Source organism: Ceratotherium simum, chromosome 38 (genome assembly GCF_057802395.1).
Source record: "Ceratotherium simum simum isolate JZ-2026a chromosome 38, ASM5780239v1, whole genome shotgun sequence".
Taxonomy (NCBI): Eukaryota; Metazoa; Chordata; class Mammalia; order Perissodactyla; family Rhinocerotidae; genus Ceratotherium; species Ceratotherium simum.
In genome coordinates, this window is record NC_141937.1 from 13,354,349 (window position 1) to 13,374,591 (window position 20,243).

General features: G+C 38.9%; 1 protein-coding gene across 4 annotated transcripts in view; it reads left to right on the top strand.

The window, feature by feature from the left end:
- Positions 1-400: 400 nt before the first annotated feature.
- The window catches only part of IPCEF1 (interaction protein for cytohesin exchange factors 1), a 164,827-nt gene continuing 144,984 nt past the window's right edge, over positions 401-20,243 (top strand). For all 4 annotated transcript variants that reach the window (XM_087425118.1, XM_087425119.1, XM_004440693.3 and 1 more), the window contains exon 1: positions 401-526. The gene's annotated coding sequence lies outside the window, so the exon portion shown is untranslated. The remainder of the gene's footprint in view (positions 527-20,243) is intronic.

The window sequence follows — 20,243 nt, forward strand, 5'->3', positions numbered from 1 at the left end:
GAGGAGAAAAAAGGGAAATTTGAAAGAAGATTGAACTTAAAAGATGTTGATGATAAAACAGTGGCATCTCAACTAAACACACTGAGAACAGCTCTGTACATGATGTCACCCTCCAAGCCTGTAAATAAACATCTTTGCCTCCAAAACAGGAAAGCAAAACCATGTAGTGTTTCGTACACGTGTCCTGGAAATGAATACACTAGGTAGTGTTTAATGATCAATGAGGTCGGACAGATGGAACGTGCCTGCTTTAGATGCATTGTGTCCTGGACTTTGGGATCAAGGAAGCGTTCAATAACAATAAGAAGGAAGAACAATAAAATTGGGGAAGTAGAGATGACACTTCCCCTTCTTTCGAAAGAGCCTTACTCTTTGCTCAGCTTCTAATGGTAGTCTTGCGTAGACTGAGCCTCCAGAGCTCTGACTGCTTAGAGTGGAATCCTCAACCTTTGCCTCAGAGTATTATGAGTTTTCTGAATTCAGGGATAAAGAGCCAGCTCTTGGATTTACTCTCTTTTCATTGCATGTAAGTAAAATCACTCCTTGGCTACCGTATGAGAAGTCATTGCTTGGCATATCAAGATGGGAAAGCAATTGATGCTCTAACCCTATCTTTAGAATAGTGAGTTCCAAGATGTGACTCTTGGGACATAATATTTCCTCAGCTCTTCGTAAACCTGCTGCTGTGGTCCAGTGATAATGGCACTCTTTAATTCTGTTAGAGCTTTGAAGGAGAGGGTTGTGTTGTTCTCACTCTGCTTTTCTCAGTTTCTTAAATTGATGTTGTATTGATAGCTGCTTGGACTGCAGACCATGGGTTTGACTTAGAAAAGCACAATTCAGCCTTTGTTTGGGTCCTGAGAAGTTCACTTCGGGAAACACTCTGTGGCCATCCTCTTGTGAGAAAGTGTGTTCTTTGTGGAGCATCCCCTTTCGTATGTGAGCGGCTGGAGGGGATTTTACTTTTAGCTAAAAGTCACAGGCTGGACAAAATATCTCTCTATGAAAATGAGGATTTCGGTGATGTTGGTTCAGAGGTTTTTACCAAGGTCATCTGGGGCACTGGGTGTTCTTTGCTTGTGTATATTGTGAAAGAAATTTAATTGTAGGAATCAGAGTTATAACTCACCAAGGCATTTTTGACTATATCAGTGGACTTTTTTAGTCTGTAGGGGGCTGTGTGTTTCTAGTACTCTCCTGGGCGTTGTATAGTCATACACAGAGTCTGATTCCTCTACAGCTATTTGTCTTACACGGAAAATAGAAAGAACACGAGTTTCTTTCTGCTCACATCATGCAAATAAAGAGGAAAAGGACTTCAGTTTGCGTATTTGTTGATGTATTCACTCTTTAATTTATTTTTTAATTTCCTTTCTTTCCTCTCTTTCTTTATATCAAGGGTCTTTTCTGGAGAGGGTCCATGTATGAACTCTTGCAGGCAAGCTGTGTTAAGCAAATACACATCATCTGAGTACGGAAATAGGAAGTTCTTTCCTGCGGTAGTTCGCTGTGGCAATAAGAGATAAGAAATTACTTCATGACGATTGCCTGAGACTTTCCTTTTGACTCGCCTCTCCTTCTTGAACAGCTCACTTCTGCTTTCCATCCAGCTTGGAGGCTAGGCAGTGTGAGCTTGTAACCAAAGCACAGGTCGACCATTTGCAAGCAAGTTGAAGGTGGCAAATGATGTGTGTGAGCGAAAAAATCGTAAAAACTAAGCTTTACGGTGTGGAAGGACATTCTGCAAATGAGGGAATTACTGTACTCCCAGCACTCAGAACAGTGCCTGCCCCATAGTACGTGCTGAGCAAATGTGTGTTGAATAATGAATGATCAGGATTGTTTATAAACTGAGTGTGGTAGTGTTGTCTTTGCTTTCTCTGTTACCCAGGTACTTAAGGAAATGCAGATTGGAGAAGGTCAGAGTCAAGCAGGAGAGGAGGAGAATATGAAGATGTGAAGAGAATAAAGGGTGTGTAGAAAAGAGATGATAAGAAGCCCTAGGAGTGGCCATATGGTGCGACAATGGAAGAGGAGGAGGTTGTGAAGGTGCTAGAGGTGGATGTGGTGGTGTTCAGTTGGAGCTGGCGGTGAAGGTGATGGTGGAGGTGATGATGGTGGTGGTGGAGGAGGTGATGGTGAAGGTGGTCTTGGAAGTGGTAGTGATGGTGATGGTGGGGATGGTCTTGGAAGTGGTAGTGATGGTGATGGTGGGGATGGTACTGGAAGTGGTAGTGATGGTGATGGTGGTGATGGTATTGGAGGTGGTGGTGGAGGTGATGATGGTGGTGGTGGAGGAGGTGATGGTGAAGGTGGTCTTGGCGGTGGTAGTGATGGTGATGGTGGGGATGGTATTGGAGGTGGTGGTGGAGGTGATGATGGTGGTGGTGGAGGAGGTGATGGTGAAGGTGGTCTTGGAGGTGGTAGTGATGGTGATGGTGGGGATGGTATTAGAGGTGGTGGTGGAGGTGATGATGGTGGTGGTGGAGGAGGTGATGGTGAAGGTGGTCTTGGAAGTGGTTATGGTGGAGGTGGTGGCAGAGGGAATGCTAGAGGAGCTGGTGGAAGTGACAGTGGTGGCGGTGCTGGCTAAGGTGGTCTTGGAAGTGGTAGTGATGGTGATGGTGGGGATGGTATTGGAGGTGGTTGTGGAGGTGATGGTGGTGGTGGTGGAGGAGGTGATGGTGAAGGTGGTCTTGGAGGTGGTAGTGATGGTGATGGTGGGGATGGTATTGGAGGTGGTGGTGGAGGTGATGGTGGTGGTGGTGGAGGAGGTGATGGTGAAGGTGGTCTTGGAGGTGGTAGTGAGGGTGATGGTGGGGGTGGTGTTGGAGGTGGTGGTGGAGGTAGTGGTGGGGATGGTATTGGAGGTGGTGGCGGAGGTGATGGTGGTGGTGGTGGAGGAGGTGATGGTGAAGGTGGTCTTGGAGGTGGTAGTGATGGTGATGGTGGGGGGGGTGTTGGAGGTGGTGGTGGAGGTGGTGGCAGAGAGGATGGTAGAGGAGGTGGTGCTAGTGGTGGTGATAGAGGTGGTGGTGGTGGAGGTGATGATGGGGAGGGCAATGTGATATAGCGAGGAGGAAACATAGTTTTAGGGTCAGACACATCTATTAAAAATCTGTATCTACCACTTACCAGCTCTATGATCTCTGAACCTGTGGAGCGGTGCTCATAACAGACTGAACATTTTGGGTTGTTGTGTGAGGATTAGAAATGTGATTGCACAGTGCCTGCCACATCATGGATCTTCACCAAATGGCTGTTATCAATATATTTTCTTCAGCTTTCAAATCACCACGGTCACACTTATAAATTTAACCACCAATTTAGCTTTTTTCTTTGTGCTTTTTTGTATTTTCTAAATTTCATAAAATGATCAGGATTCTTTTAAAGAATAGTTTATTAAAAATAAATGTTATAAGCTTCGTTATCAGGATGGTTAAACACATGGTGGTATATCTATATAAAGAAATATCATCAATAAAATGATATTTATGGAAATATTGTCATGATTTAATGCTTAGTCAAAAAAGAAGAAACACAACTTTTTCAACTATGTAAAAATGTTGCAGAGAAGCAAGATTGAGGTAAATTATGAATAGTGGGTTTATAGCTGATGGTTATATTTGTCTTTGTACTTTTCATTTTTCTCCCCAATTTTTCACTAGTGGAGCATATCTGGACTAATTTAGTAATCTGAAAACAAAATAAATGTTGAATGAAAATAAATGAACAGAAACTTAACCTTCTTTTAATTTCCCACCAAAATAAAGCAAAAGTATTTTTTTTTTTTTTTTTTTTTTTTTTTGCTGAGGACGATTTGCCCTGAGCTAATATCCATGCCAATCCTCCTCTACGATTTTGTATGGGGGACACCTTCACAGCATGGCTAATGAGTGGAGTAGGTCTGCACCCAGGATCCAGGCCCATGAACCTGGGCCGGCAAAGTGGAGCGAGGGGAACTTTAACCACTTGGCCATGGGCCGGGCCCAGCAAAAGTATTTTTTTAGTTGTAGTGTTCTAAGCTTTGTGGTTCATTGCAATCTAAGAAATGACGCAGTTTATGTTATTTCACCTTTGTAGGGGTATCCCCTTTGAGATTAGGACTGGTACAGAATCACGTAACAGCTCTAAAGTGAGAACGAGCAAACGAGGTCCCATCTGGGACTGACTGGTCTAATTAGTTCCTAGTATCACATGAAAATGGGTTATTTTCTGTGGATGATTTATAATGGCCTCTAAACCTGAATTGAATGACTATCTAGCAATTCAATAGTTAATAACTTTAAATTAAATTTAGATTTCCCAGCATAAGAGTAATTAATTTTTTTAGGGAATGTTGGTATATCTTTATCATCTTGGTATACGTGGAGAGGTCAAAAAAACATTTTTGTGAAGTCAAGAAATAATTCCTGTTGTTAGGATCTTGCTCCTTCCGTCTCACAATGCCAGCCTATTAGTTTGGAGGAGTCCCTTATCAGAGACTTAACTGAGATCAAATATTTTGGCTTGTAGGTATTGGAATGAATCGCCTGTCTTTGTCTTAGAAATGATCAGGTGAGAGAGAGTTGGCAGACTAAGAGGCAAAAAGACGAACAAATGTGAGCAAAGACAGGCCTCCCAATCTGACACAGGTGTTGAAATAGTAATTGAAAGGTGAAAAGTTAGGCAGTTTAAACTTACCTTAAAATTACTAGAATGTGGATGAACGCTTTCAAAAAAATCTGAATAAAAAATGACCAGATGATGTACACCTGAAATTTATACAATGTTATAAACCAATGTTACTGCAATAAATAAAAAATTAAAGAAAAAAAAGACCAGATAGTCAGTGAAAACTAGTCAAGGTTAGAAATGAAAGAATTAATGAAACAGACAACAAACCCTATTCCCCAGGGTGAAAACCAAATAACTCAGCATGGAACATGAATTGAACTAGAAACAGCAGCCCAGTAGACTTTTGAATAGATGGTCCATTGCATTTTCTGAACATTGCACGGTGGAACACTGAATAAAAACCAATGTTACCAAACACTTGCTATGTCCCAAGCATGTAATCAGCACTTGCATTTTTTACATGACCAATTTCAGTCACTTCTCAAAAATAATCCTGGGAAACAGCACTTTCGTTATCTCTATGGAGCTGAAGCTTCGAGAGGTAAAGTATCTTGTCTAAAACCACTTTGCTAGGCAGGGGCAGGGACTGGATTCAAACCCAGATCTTTGTGTGTCTCCAAGCCTGTGCCCTAACTACTATACTATACGACACTATGTTGTTTCCACTTACATTAAAGATTTTCTTCTTTATCTGCATCCATTTAAAAGTACCATCAATTGGGGTGATAAATGGTACATTATAATTCAAACATTGTGTGAATCCAAATATGGAGGATCTATATTTATTGGTATAGTGATCAGAAAAAAATATATATAAAAAAGATTTTCTTGTATCCGATAGTGATTTAAGGCCAAGAATTGGGAGACAAAGGGTGAGTATGAGCAGATTCACCTTCTACTTTGAAATCTCCTTGAGTGAAATTCCTTTGCATTTCGAGGAGGTAGTGGAAAGGAATTTTTCTTTTTTTTCAGGGAAATACCTGTGCTCTGACATAATTGCACATATGTGTTTGTCAATGTAGCCTACTTCTTGGGCAGCCGAGTGGTATTATGTAGGGAGTGCTTCTCAACTGGCAGGAACAAGGTATGGAGGGGCAGTGACGTTTGTGGCTATCAGAATCATCCTAGGTGGTCCACAACTGCTGTCAAAATACATAACAGTTTTATCACCACCGGGTCCCTCCTCTTGCCGTTTTACAGCAATACTCGATCTAATTTGAAAACACCCAATTTCCATGTTGAGCGTCAATGGACCCATATTGATGGGAATTTACAATAGACTTTATTAGTGGGAGCAGCATAGATCTAAAGGTTAGGAGACCTGAGTGTTCTGCTTGTGGCATAAAACAGTTGTGTGTCACCACACAAGGCATTTAACTTCTCCAAGCTTAACTTTTCTCATCTATAGTAGCTGAGATAAAACTACCTAACCAGTATTCTTTGTTGTGTGGACCAAATGCAATTAAGTGGAAATACTTTGAAGAAAGAAAAACATTATAAACCAGTGGGAGCTTCTGTCTTTGCTCATATTCCATTTTCTTACCAGGTAGAGACTCAACTGGCATACAAGGGGTTTACTGGCAGAAGAGGATTAGATTAAAGGTAGTAGGGGGTGTTATGTGTTGAATTGTGCCTTCTTCCCAAAAAAGATTTGCTGAAGTCCTAACCCCCAATACTTCAGAATGTGACCTTATTTGGAAAGAGTAGTTGTAGGTGTAATTAGTTAAATTAAGATGAGGTCATAATGGAGTGGGTCCCTTATCCTATGACTGATGTCCTTGTAAGAAGATGGTCCTGTGAAAACAGAGATACACACGGAGAATGCCATGTGATGATGAAGACAGAGATTGGAGTTATGTAGCCGCAAGCCAAGGAATACCAAGGAATTCTGCCAACCACTGCCAGAAGCTTAGGAAGTGGCAAGGAAGGATTCTCTCCCACAGGTTTCAGAGGGAGCGTGGCCCTGCCAACACCTTGGTTTCACACTTCTAGTCTCCAGAACTGTGAGAGAATAAGTTTCTGTTGTTTTAAGCCACTCAGTTTGTGGTTTTGTGTTACGCAACCCTAAGAAACTAATACAGGGAGTAAAGAATACAAGTCATTTTTAAGTGCTAGTAATAAATTCATCTATATTGCTGGCAATCACTTCTAGGGACCAAATCCAATATGACTCATTTCTCTGACTTTAACCTGTGGCATTGGGCCTCAAACAGTGGTGTCACTTCTTCATTGAATGGGAATGAATAAAGACTCTAAACAATGAAACACATTTACAAAATGAAAATCAGGCTATTGTGAAATCTATAAAAGGGCATCCTTTCATAAATTGAGTCTAGCTAGAGATTCCAGATTATTACACCAATGTGGTCATTTGCTGGATATGGAACATTAGCGTCTATTTGGGAGGATATTTACTCCCCCAAGTTCTATACTGAGAGAAAAGTTCAAGTATTCTGAATTGGAAAGTGATGCAATGTGACGGTACTTTGGTCCAAATATAAAATCGAAGTCTCCAATCTAAGCATGTAGCAAATGGAAACTCTCCAGTTAACGAGATGTCGAGTCATTTTAGTAGTTTCATCTATAATTGTTGATCCCTTTGATGCATAAAGTTAGTCTGGTACCTGCATAGCTATTTTAATGACAGCATGAATAGCCAGGATTTTAAGCATATTCTTGGGTTTCTCTGCAATATAAGAATCTCTTAAATCTCCTTTTCAGTAGAGTTTACGTTACCCTAATTCCTATTACAATAATTATCCCTAGCAGAACAACATTCTTTTAGGAGGAAAACATCATTGTAGGAGGCTAATTCATTTAATCCGCACAAAACTAAAGACATCTTTTTGCACCCCCTTTTAACTGATACATAGTTTTCTTTAGACTTGTTATTAATTTTATATAATTTCTTTCAAAGTGCTCAGTAGAAATTTGTGACTGGATAGATTCTTTCAAATTTGAATAGGGTAAAAGCTCTTTTTTTTTTTTTTCCTGACTATCATGAAGGAAAATGCTTTCTTAGGAGTCTCGTGCACTGATCTCTAATGCGAGAGAGGAACAGAACATTTAACCATTTACAGGCAAATGTATATATTGATACTGAACTTCAGTTTAAAATAAGAAAATACAGACCTCTCAGAAAGAAAAGAAATGAGACTGAGTCAAAATACTTCCCAGAAGCCTTAATTTAACATTATTTCCTCCTACCGAATATAATTTAGTGTCAGGTGTTACAACTCACTTAAAAGACACTTGGATGCACTTCTACTAAGTCACATTTTAAGGAGGAAACCTATAATTCTTTCCAAAAGCTAAACAAATGCCTATGAACCTGAAAACCATGCTTTTTAGGCTGCTGGTTTATGATTATTCTGTTTGGAGAGTTCAGAGCACAGCACAATATTGGAGAAGTTGGCTATAGTTTTTACAGCCTGGTGACCATAGGTCGTCTCATTGATTTCTTGAACATTTTGAAGATTCAGCTATTCTAGTAAATTAATGGTTGCAACAGAACATTTTCTTAATTCCCTTAAAGTGCAGGTCAGTTATAACAACCTTATTCTTTCCACCTGTTAAAAGCCTGAAGCAAATTATGCTAAAGGCCTTATTTTCTGGTTCCTTGTTAGACCATTAATCCCAACCTTTCTTATCCCAACCTTTCTTTGCCTGACAAAATAGGCAAAGAATTGTTCTCACTCATGAGTGTGAATGTTAATCATATAATCGTATAATATGATGAGTGCCCATGTTTGAACATTTAACATTCACTAAATGCGTATCGAATACCTAACGTTTTCCAGGTATTTCATTGCAAGAGAACAAACAAAATTACCTTTTAAGTTCCCTTATTATCATGTGAATTAACGCTACCTTTTCTTGGTTAGATTCGGTTACAGCCATTGAAAGAGAAGGATCTGAACTTGAACTCTCTTGGTCAAATATGGCCCAGGTTTTCCAGCTAGAGCTGGATCTCACCCTGGAACACAAGCTACCAAGATTTCCTGCACTTGGATTTTCAACTTGATCAGTCAACCAGAGCCACTTCTGTGTAGGTAACGGGCACTTGAGAGGGAATTGTCAAGCAAGGTTTGAGCTAGGCACCAGAGTACTACTTAGTTTTATTTTGTGAACACTGATGAACATTCCAAAGTGATGTGCAAATCAGTTGCTTTGAGAGGAACACCAGACCCCCAGCTCTTCTGAGCTGAGAAGCCAGCTCGAGGAGAGAGACACCAGAGCATTCATCAAAGGGAGGAAGTGAGCAGAGCAAGTGAGGCTGGCGATTCCCTCCGAAGTGAGTTTACTTGGTGTTTTGGTGTTTCTGGCAGTAGCAGAGTCCTAGACACGGGGTATGCTCAATTTCACTTTGCGTTAAATACTTACTCCTGTGTGATTTGCGTTGGGAGCAAATTAGCAAGAGATTCCCCTCTCAATCCTGGGCTGAGTTCAGGCACTGAGCACTAATGTCTACTCCACACAGGCTGTTTCTGACCATGTGGACGTGGGCCTTTTGCCGATGGATGGAGGCCCCTGGCCAGTGAGGTATCCTCAGTAATGCTTTGAACTTTCTGGGCAGTGAAAGCTACTGAGATGATGGTAGAAAATAGGGTTCAAGAGGGCTCCTTGTTTCTGATTGTAGTTTCTCAAACAGGCTATATAGGTTGTCACGTCCCTTGTAGCTGTGTGTTACATGTAGTTAGCACTACTGTTATTGCTAAGAGTTAACGTGTACTGTCCACTTACTGTCTGCCAGGGAAGGTGTTCAAGGCTGTACATTCATTGTCCAATTTCTTAACTCCAGGAAGTGCTGTTATTAACTAGCTCACCTTTTACTGATGAAGAAACAGGCTCAGAGAGTTTAAGAATCTGGCTCAAGGTCACACAGTAAGTGGTATAGTCAGGATTCCAACCCCAACAATTTGCTTCTGGAGTCAGAATTTGAACGTGGATCTGTGTGACCTGAGAGTCCAGTAACATATGGCTGCCTTGGGGGCATAAAGAAAAGGATGCTACATAATTTATTATTTTTGGATGAGGTTGCTTTGTGCTTGTCTGCCTTTCCCCCCATTTCTGGAGCTGAGGGTGTATGTAATCTAACCCCATTTAGGCCAGAGGAAGAATGTTTGGGTGAATAATATAATGTTAGGACTGCTTGGCACAGATTTGCCTGAGTATTGAGGAAAATCTCATTCCTAAAGACACTTATAGATCAAAGATGAGGAGGCTTAGAGCAGAGATATGGGATATTTGCTTCTAAGAATTCAGATTGAAATGGGGAAGAAAAAGGAGATTAAAAGATAGGAAGGCAGGATTTTGAGAGGATGTGTTTGAATAGTCTCCATTCATGTTTTCTATTTATTATAAGACCAGAAAAAGTTCTTGAGAAAAAGAAAAGTTTAGTAAATATCAAATTAGGTAAAAGGAGGGAAGAAAGAATTTCTTTAGGCAAATACATTGAATTCAACTTCATACTAAATTTATATTATCAACTATCTTGCTATTTGCTGCTTAAGTTTTAAAAATAATTCTTTTTTCTTTAGTATACATATAATGCATGTTTATTGTCAATAATGCATATAAGCAAGAAGGAGATAAATATTTCCCATGATCCTACCATATTGAAATAATCATAGTGAACATTTTGGCGTCAAATCTTCAATACATTTTCCTTTTTCTTTATATATATGTGTATTTAACAAAAATGAGATAAAGGTGTACTTTGATATAGTAAAATCATGTTCCCAACACATTACATATTTTAGATACAATAATTTACCATTTAGGAGGGGAGTAGCCAAACTTTTTGAATGGATAATGATGGATAAGTGAAGAGAGCTCTTTTTTCATAATACCTAACCATAGAAAAGTTCAGATATTCAGAATTAGCAAATACTGCAAAGAACTGACAAGTCTAACAAATTTTCAACCAAAAAGGTTAGTAGTAGTCATGTAAAACAAAGGAAAGCAGAACATAATGAAAGAGCAACAGGCAGTAGACAGAGGACCCCAGTGTGAATTTGAATAGGCAAGTTTTGCGGGTGTCGTAGCAGGTGGCAGCAGCTATCTTTTGGAAAGAGGGTTATCCTCAATTGACTTGCTTTTTGCAACTTAGTTTTGGTGTCTGGAGGCCCTCAAGACTCGTGTTGGGCCCTGATCTCCATATGGTTTTTAAGCCTGTCAGGATCATCACTCATACGAATTTTTGAGTTACTTGACTGTAAGTGGTATTGAAAGAGAATTTCATAAACATAGACATTCTCTTATGTTCCCTGAGAGATTCAACCCAATTCAGTAAAATTTTTTTGAGAATTTTCTCTGTATCAAACATTGTGGAAGACATGAACTAAATATGAAAAAATGATAGTCCCTAGAGTATCTTACTCATTTACTGGGACAAAAAAACCTACACATGAAACATTAACCAACAGGACTCCAAGTGCTACATGATTGTCTTAATGAGCAGTGTAGAGAGTAAGTACTGTAAAAGTTAGAGAGAGCGTGATCCAGGAGAATTTAATGGTAGAGGAAGAAGTTGAGCAGAATGTGAAAGGAGGGCTGGGTTTCAGGTGGATGGAGAGAAGAGAGATAATCACTGAGTCAGGAGGAAAGCTACAAACACAGCTCGCCCCCTGGAGCCAGGATAAGATGGCACTCATGCTTCTGTACATTAGGCAGCTGTGTACTGGGAAGAATCTTGTACTACAAGCCACAAGCTTTGTTCTGCCAGTTGCTAAGAAGGTGACCTTGGGGTTGTCACTTCTTCACATCTCAGTTCCTCCATTTGTGAAATGGGTTGCATCATGTCTTGACATGTCTCAAAGAGAGATGATGGGGTCTCCAGAGAGATGATGTGCGTAAATGTGCTTTGCAAACTGAAAAACGGGCTGTGAATGTCACTTGTGATGATGATTTGTCAGACATACAGACAGAAGAAAAGCACAAAACCGGAGCACAAAAGGACAATAAAGTAGGTACAACACACCTTAAGCCAATGTGAGTATTTTATAGACAGAATGAGTGAATAATTGGGTGAAATGTGGCAGGGGAAAGGGGGCGAGCGGAGAGTTGATAGACGAGGGCATTGATACCTCTCCTCTGTTTGATCCACCTGAAGAAATGAGGGGTATGAGAGGACTTGAGGAGAAAAGGCTGTCCGGGGAAATGGAATGCTTTGGAGAAAGTTTGGTGATGGGGTGAGTTTTCATGCATTCGTATTTATCCTAATAAAAAGGCACTTCTTGAGTCTTATAGGCAAAACCTCATGTCAAATCCTTTAACATGTTCTTCCCACTAACTGAATGGGAGAACAAGGAAATTTCTTCTTTTCTCCTTATTTCACTTATTTTCATTTTGTATCCCTAGAAGCATATGGCATAATGCTCAACAAACAGGTGAAGTAATTTTGAGAAAATATCGTCATTCCTATTGGGTAGAAGCTAGAGCTTGGGCAGTGGTCCTAGGCTTCCACGTCACACTTTTCTTTCTAGATCAAAGCATAGAGGTATTATAAATTATTAAGGCTTAATACAATTAACTCATAATGAGTTATGATAATCAGAATCAGATAAAGCATGAGTGGATCCACACAATCTATGAAAGTACATTTAAACATTTGTGTTTTTTTATTTTTTTTATTGCGGTAACATTGGTTTACAACATTATACAAATTTCAGGTGTACATCATTGTATTTCGATTTCTGTATGGATTACATCATGTTCACCATCCAAAGACTAATTACAATCCATCACCACACACAGGTGCCTAATCATCCCTTTTGCTTCCCTCCCCACCCCTTCCCCTCTGGTAACCACCAATCCAATCTCTGTCTCTATGTGATTGCTTGTTGTTGTTGTTATCTTCTACATATGAGTGAGATCATACAGTATTTAACTTTCTCCCTCTGACTTATTTCGCTTAGCATAGTACCCTCTAGGTCCATCCAAGTTGTCACAAATGGCTGGATTTCATCATTTCTTTGGCTGAGTAGTATTCCATTGTGTATATATACCACATCTTCTTTATCCATTCGTCCCTTGATGGGCACCTAGGTTGCCTCCAAGTCTTGGCTAATGTGAATAATGCTGCAATGAACATAGGGGTGCATGTATATTTTTGCATTTGTGTTTTCAAAACATTTGTATTTGTATCACTTTTTTCCTAAACATTTAATAGATTTTAACAATTAGTTTCATCTTCCCTTGTGCATTGAACCTTCTGGTGACCACAAAGAAAAAACAAAAAGGCATGTAGCAGGAAGGAGAAGAAAAAGCAGAGAGTGTGGAGAATTCACACACTCCATAAAGGCTTCTGAACTGATGTAGCCTGGCAAATTTCCTGCCTGTTTTTGTTTATTACACTCTATTCACACTGCTCTTAAAGTCTACACGTTGGCCAAATCTGTGCTCATCCTCCTGAATTCAGCATCCCTTTCTGTACTGATCACATCCCCAAATTATCTCTTCTGTAGACCTCAAGACTCAGGGCTTTCTATCTTGTCTACCATAATGACCTTTACTCCGTCTGTCTCAAATTTCTCCTTAAGCCTTTCAACTATAGCATCTTATCTGATTTACTTCTTGGTTCTCTGTCTTGCTGTCTCTAGTTTCTTTCTTGGGAAGTTCCCTGACCTCAATTCTTTTCAACTGTTATTCTACAAGATGATGTGAACACTCATTTTTCCAGTTTTGATTTAACTCTGGTTCCCAACTCACTTTCCTCTTGCTAGCGGGGTTTTTCTCTCATGTGCGCTGAATTATTGCAATTCGAACATGTTTAAAGTTTGAATTATTATCCAATATTCTCTGGATGTTCTCCTTCTACTCTTTTGAGAATTCATGGAGAGTTGATTGAAACAAATGAACTTGGTTAGGCATAATTAAAAAAAATCATCACACTCTCTTTCTCCCTCATTTGGGAGTTAATATTGCTTTATCCAACCACACTATGCATTTATATCGTATACTTGTCCCTGGGTCAAGGTGGCCTTGTTGTCTAACACTTATCTTCCTAGCCAACCTGGTAATTCAGGTAAGAAAATCTTTCTTGTTTTTCCCCACTTGTTCACCCCAATCAATAGCTCCCAGGAAATCTTGGCTGTGGCCAAATCTCTTTTCCCTTGCCCTACCCCCAGTTTTCTATACCTCTTCTTTGTTATTACCTGGGCCCATTGGACTAATCTCTCTTCTGAGTCCTATCCTTTGCCTGCCCTCTCAGCCTGTGTCCTGTCTCTTGGTGTATAGGAGAGATTTTGTGATTCTTTTGCTTACTTGAATGTCATTGCATGATCTGGGGCTTTGAGTAAACATGACAAAGACTCAGGTTTAGGAATCATTTAATTATGCAGACATTTCCATCAGAAGTCTGATCTCCATTCTCTTGGAGAGCCTAGAGAAGAGTCACATATTGACATTTCAGTGTCTGTATCTTAGGACTGGGCAAGTAGGAAGCTATTTTCTCAAAAGTCTTTTTCTAGAGTTTTTGTTCATTTTTGTTTTTTGTTCTATTCTTTGAGAAGGAGACCTCCTTCTAGATCCTAAACGCCTGTTCACGTGGAACCTCCGAGCTCTGACTGCTTTACAATCTACTGAGTGTGTTTGTACACATTTTCTTATCTTGATACAAGGATTTTGTGCTGTCTGTATATGGGGCAGATAGTAATACACACATTGAGGAAACTGAGGCTCAGAATGGTTAAGTGGCTTGTCCAAGGCTATGCTACTAGCGAATGGCTGAGCTGAGGCTTGACTCTAGTGTTCTATCTCTTATGGGAAGTCTTCCCCCTCTGGAATATTCTATTGCCTGACCTTTACCAGTAAGTTGTCTCTATTGATTTATCATTTAGGTAGTTTGAATTCAAGTCTAATCATCTTCTGCTCCTCAGTCTCTCCCAGCCTGGGTCATCCCGTTGGGCATGTACTCTTTTTTTTTTTTAAAGATTTTATTTATTTTATTTTTTCCCCAAAGCCCCAGTGGATAGTTGTGTGTCGTAGCTGCACATCCTTCTAGTTGCTGTATGTGGGACTCGGCCTCAGGATGAACGGAGAAGTGGTGCCTCGATGCGCACCCGGGATCCGAACCCGGGCCACCAGCATCGCAGCGCGCGCACTTAACCACCAAGCCACAGGGCCGGCCCTGGGCATGTACTCTTGACCTTACACTTGGGTGGGTTGAGAGGCGCCTACTCACCTGTCTTGGATGACTGATGTTAGTGCTTACTCCGTAGAATCAGATACCAAACCTATTCAACTAGGAGAACTTTAGATTCCTTTTATTCTACCACTTTATGGGTAGGGAACTGAGGTCCAAAGAGATTTTGTGATTTCCCAAAGGTATATAGCTTGATAGAGGTAACGCAGTTCACAGCCTACATTTCCTGACTCCTACACTCTTTCTACTGTTAAATCTAGGTCAAAATAGACACATTCTTGAAAGAAAAAGATCATTAAGTTGTTACGAGTTATTAACACCAGTGTATGAATTAGCCAATTAGATCCTTCCAACGGAGACCTAATTTGGATTGCAAAACCGTCTGGCCCACCTGTCCCCTAATTTGCTGATACATGCCTAATCTAGACCTTCTATATGTTAACTTCCCAACAACAAAGACTGCATCATTTATTTTTGAAGATTCTTTCACTTTTTCTCATTTAAAATGTCTTTCTAGATAATGAGGTATTGTCTTTTGTGCAAGAAGATGGTGGATTTACTTTATTTCATCCTTCTTCTCTTCTAACACTCTTATCTGTCAAGGCTTTGCGTGTATAAGATGTCAGGGCTGAGGGAGCAGTCTGTGACTGAGAAAAAATCTAAAGGAATTGGCTGTTTGAGGATCCAATTCATGACTTTAGTTTCAGTAATATTCTGAAGACCATCAGGAAATGAAGTTGAACTAGCTTTGGGAGCCTTGTATAAGAGACAGGCCTGTATTTCCACAGGCAGGAGTTAATGCTGACTTTTCCATTAGATCAAATTTCTTTTAAGTCTTCATTGAGGGTCCCCACCAGGCTTGCTTCAAGATAAGCTGAGCATCAAGATGTTGTAAGGCATTTTGGAAACTACTCGATCGTGTGTATCTTTACTGACAGCTTTTGCTGACCCTGTAATGCACCTATTTTGTAACAGAACACATATCCAGTTTCCCTTTCTTTCTTGAGCCTTCTTCATTAAGTGACAACTTCTCCTAGACGTGGAGCGTATTTGTGCCGACTTTTTGCCTGGTGGTTTCTCCAGTGATTTAGAAGTCTGTACAAGATGGGGGTGTTACCACACAAAATTGGGGTTCTCCTACCCAGTGTGCATAAAAAAACCCATCATTATGGCATCAGCTTTTGGGAAAAGAAAACAGCGTTATTGCAAGATTGATCTGCAAGGAGACAGGAAACATATGCTCTCAGATCTGTCTCCCAGCTCCAGGGCTTGGGGCAAAATTTATGGGATGAATGGCAGGGCAGTCTGAAGTGTGGAGATAGATGATTGGAGGTAAGGAGAAGTGCGGTAGTTGATGATCTGTGCAAACGTAGTCAAGCTTCATGGCTCTTCATAGGACGCATGTTCACCAAATAGTGGTGTTAGTATGATCTGAGGGTGGAGTTTTCAGCCCCTTGGAGTCAAAAGGGTCACTTATTGGGCATTTATGCAGGCCCAGTTGATGGGTTGGTGATCTCAACTGGCCTGAATTGGACAAGGGGCTGTTTCTCAGTGCTTGAAAAACCAATCTTAATTACTCTGTAGATAAAATGGGGCCAGTTGAACTGGTCTTAGAGGGCCCGAGGTTACAGGGGTAGAGGAGGGCACTCTTAATTGGCATAGAAGATGTGGGAATTCAAGCAAAACCTCCACAAAATGCTTGAGTCTCTAGTTCCTGCATTTTGAGTCTCCAGTTCCTGCATTCCAATTGGTGAAGGAGAGAATCTCTTCAAAGTTTTTCAAGATTTTTTAATCAAAATATTTTTAAATACACATTCACACTAAATGACCAATTTTACCTTCTTGATTATTAAGCTTAGACTCTCAGATAAGTATTTGTCATTCACGGGCTTTCACCAGAAGATGAATTTGCCTCATAAAACGTTATCAACAGGTCAAATGTCCCGCGGGGTATGAAGTATGAAAAAGTGTCATGGTCTCTGATACTTCAGTTGTATTTGTCCTACATATGAATCAATGAAATTATAGCAGAGTTCTGTTGGTGGGAACTGCGCCTTTGAAATAGAGAAACAAAGGATTCCTTTAAGGTTCACCTTTAGATAGTAGACTGTAGCAAGTGCTGTGTCAAACTTCAGGACTAAGCAAGGCTATTTTTGCTCCTGGAAGCTTTGGAAGTAGGGTGTAGTGATAAAAGTCGAGATAATCAGAACTCAGGAAGGCCTGGTTCCATGGCTGAACATACTTGTGAGGGAAATTACCTGTAGGAGAAAGTTCTTGGATTGGTTTTAAAGTTGCATCCAATAAAACTTTCTTGGGCAGAGTGTTAGTTGAAAGAGAGGCTGTAATTTTGAAAGTCCTGTTGGTATTCTGTTAAAAAGAAGGTTGTTTCCTACCTCTCTTTGTTTTGGGAGAATGATTTGAATTGAACCTTTTGTATCCCATACTTAAAAAAAAATGGATTCTGCAATTGTTGTTACTGGTTATTGCTGTGTTCTATCCTAGAGGATTATCTTTATGAGAAAGTAATCTGTTTGGTTATATTGAATTTCAGTTGTTCTAAGCCCACACGTACTTGGTCTTTTCACTTTCTTCTTGCCAGGGGATGAAGAGCATGCTCCTTGCGACAGAGGTATGTTGTGCTGTAATTCTTACAGAGGGAAGCTTCATAGCACCCAAAGTAAGAAATTTTGACAGCATGAATTCCAGAGTGGGCCAGAAAGTAGTCTGGAGTTTGCTGAGAGGAAGACAAAGATTCAACACTGAGACTTGTCCTGATTTGAGCTCAGAATATAATTTCGCCTGATGTCAGGAGATCTCTTAATTAGCATAGAAGAATTGTCAAGAAATCTATTCTTTTTGTCATTTGCTTCTTCAGTCTCTGGAGGCATTTGAACTTAACACAAGGCTGCTACAGAACTGTTTGGCAGTCAAATGAGTAGGGAATCTGTGCAAAAAATAATCTATTTCCTTTTTTGCATGACTGATCTAGGAAATCACGACAAAGTTGTTCATGTGAACAGTTACTTAAAAATATTGCTCTTAGTTGTTTTTTTAAAAAGTTAATTTTTAAACTCTTTTCCTGTTTCCTAGAAAAATTAGAACCTAAACTAATACCTTTTTGTGAAGTCTGGTTTCTAGGATTATTTCTTTCTGTAATTTTTCTGAGAGTTATGCTTAGTGGCCTTGAAAAAGATTTAAAATATTTTTTCTTGCTATTTACAATGCACCAGTCAGCGTTTTAGGTTGAGTTTTACTCCATATCACGTTAATCAATGATAAAGCATGCATTGGAATTCAGTAATAGCTGATTATTATTTATTTGACTGCGTTTCAAATAATTCAACAGCATTGAATCCTTATTTTGCTCAATTTTTCTAAAATGAGATCAAGAATCTAGAATGATAAAGTAGAATGGGAACCTTAAACATTATCTGGTCTCAACTCTTAGATTTTAGACATGGAACACTAAAGCTGAAGAGAATCTGAGTCTTAAATGAAGTCACAGGGCCAACTTGTGGCAGAGAGAAGGGAGATAGAAAGAGAGGCTTAAAATTTAAGCAAACTTCTTCACTGAAGAATTTCTTAGGGCCACTAGTATGCTAACATGCATTGTAAATCTCCAAGGTGGGGAAAAGTTTTAATTGTGGGGAAATTTAATAAACAACGTTTCCCAGTTATTGGCCAAAGGACCTGTTTTTGACAGAGCATTGAGAAAGCCTAGTGTTCATTAACTATACTTCAAAAATATTGTTCTTTCCTTACCCCATCCTTTAACCAAAATATGTATTCTTTATAAATAAAACAGTCTTAAGAGCTATAATTTTACATTTTGTTAGCATAGTTGTTCTATATCTGGAGAAAAAGACATAATGATGCAATGGAAATGAGAACTCAAGACACTGATGGGAACTATATGTATATGGATGACAGTAAAATTCTTTGGGGTTGTTTTTGTCCTGAATCTTCAAGAGATAACTTAGATTTGAATCCTAAAATAATGAATAAAGGGGTAAGAGAGTGAGAGGCTTCTTAACTCTTAATAGATAAACCACAAAATGTAGGCAGAGAGATTGGAAATATTTTGCTGTAAGGAGAACAAAGTTCGTAAATGATGTGGATACGGTTGGAGGTATGAACATTAACCTCTCCTTGCTTCTCATTCAACAATGTCTATCCAAATTATGATGATGACAATTGTGTCAGTTCCAAAGAACGTGTTTCTATAGTTACTATTTTATGTGAAACTAAATATATTCACTTATATTAAAAAAAGTCACATCCAAAGAAAACATCGTGAAGTTACAGTCAAAATTACTAGGTTGAACAGAATTCATTTGAGACTTTTATTATTTTACCCCCAGGGGCATGTTAAATCTGTGAGAACAGAGATTTATGTTAGTGGCCTTGACCTATATTCCCAGCACTTAAAATAATGATTGGCACAAAGTAGATACTCAGTAAATATTTGTTGGACGAAATAATTTAGTTTATTTTATCAACTAGTTATTTTTTATTGAAAAGATAATACAGACATACATTTAAAAATTTAAACATCATAAGAGAACACACGATGGAAAGTTATTTTTACTCCTCGCTCAACACTTCCAGGCTCCCACCATAGAAGCAACCACTGTAAACACTTTGTACAATGTTCTTCTAGAATGTTCTATGCATATTTAAGTGTACACACAGTCTGTGTGTATATATATATATATATGCATATATACATACATAGTTATTTTTACACACTATATAGATTGTTCTACATCTCAATTTTTTCCACTTAAATATCTATCTTAATGGCATATATTTTAAGAATTGCCTTCTGATAAATGAAAAATTATATCTCATTGACATTTTATTTTTCATCTTTTCAAGATCCAGATTGACTGTCTTTTCATAAACCATTTGTGTTTCTTTTCTATGAACTGCCTGTAAGTTCTTTGTCAATTTTTCTATCGGTTTAATGGTCTTTTATAACTGATTTGTAAGAGGTCTTTATGTATTAAGGAAATGAGCTCATTGTCATATGTGTTGGAATATTTTTCCCAGTTGATCATTTGTCTTTTGACTTTGTATGGTATTTTTTCTCTGCAGAAAAAAACTATTTTCATGTAGTCACATTCACTAATCTTTTTGGAATTTGGGTTTTGTGTATTGCTTAGAAAAGCCTTCTCATCTCCAAAAGGAAACACATATTCCTATATTTACTTCTGATAGTTTTATTATTTTATTTTTTGTATTCAAATCTTTGAGTCACCTGAAATTTATTTTAATGAAAGTAGCCTTATTAGATGTTTTTCACTTGGCTAGTCAGTTGAATAAGCCATATTGCTCCTCTTGATTTGAAATACCAACTGTTTATATTCTAAATTTCAATGTATTTAAGCATTCATTAAAAAAAATTAACTTTGTTGTTATGGAAAATTTTAAATTTATAAAAGTAGATAGTGAGTAGTAAAATGAAGATAACTCGATA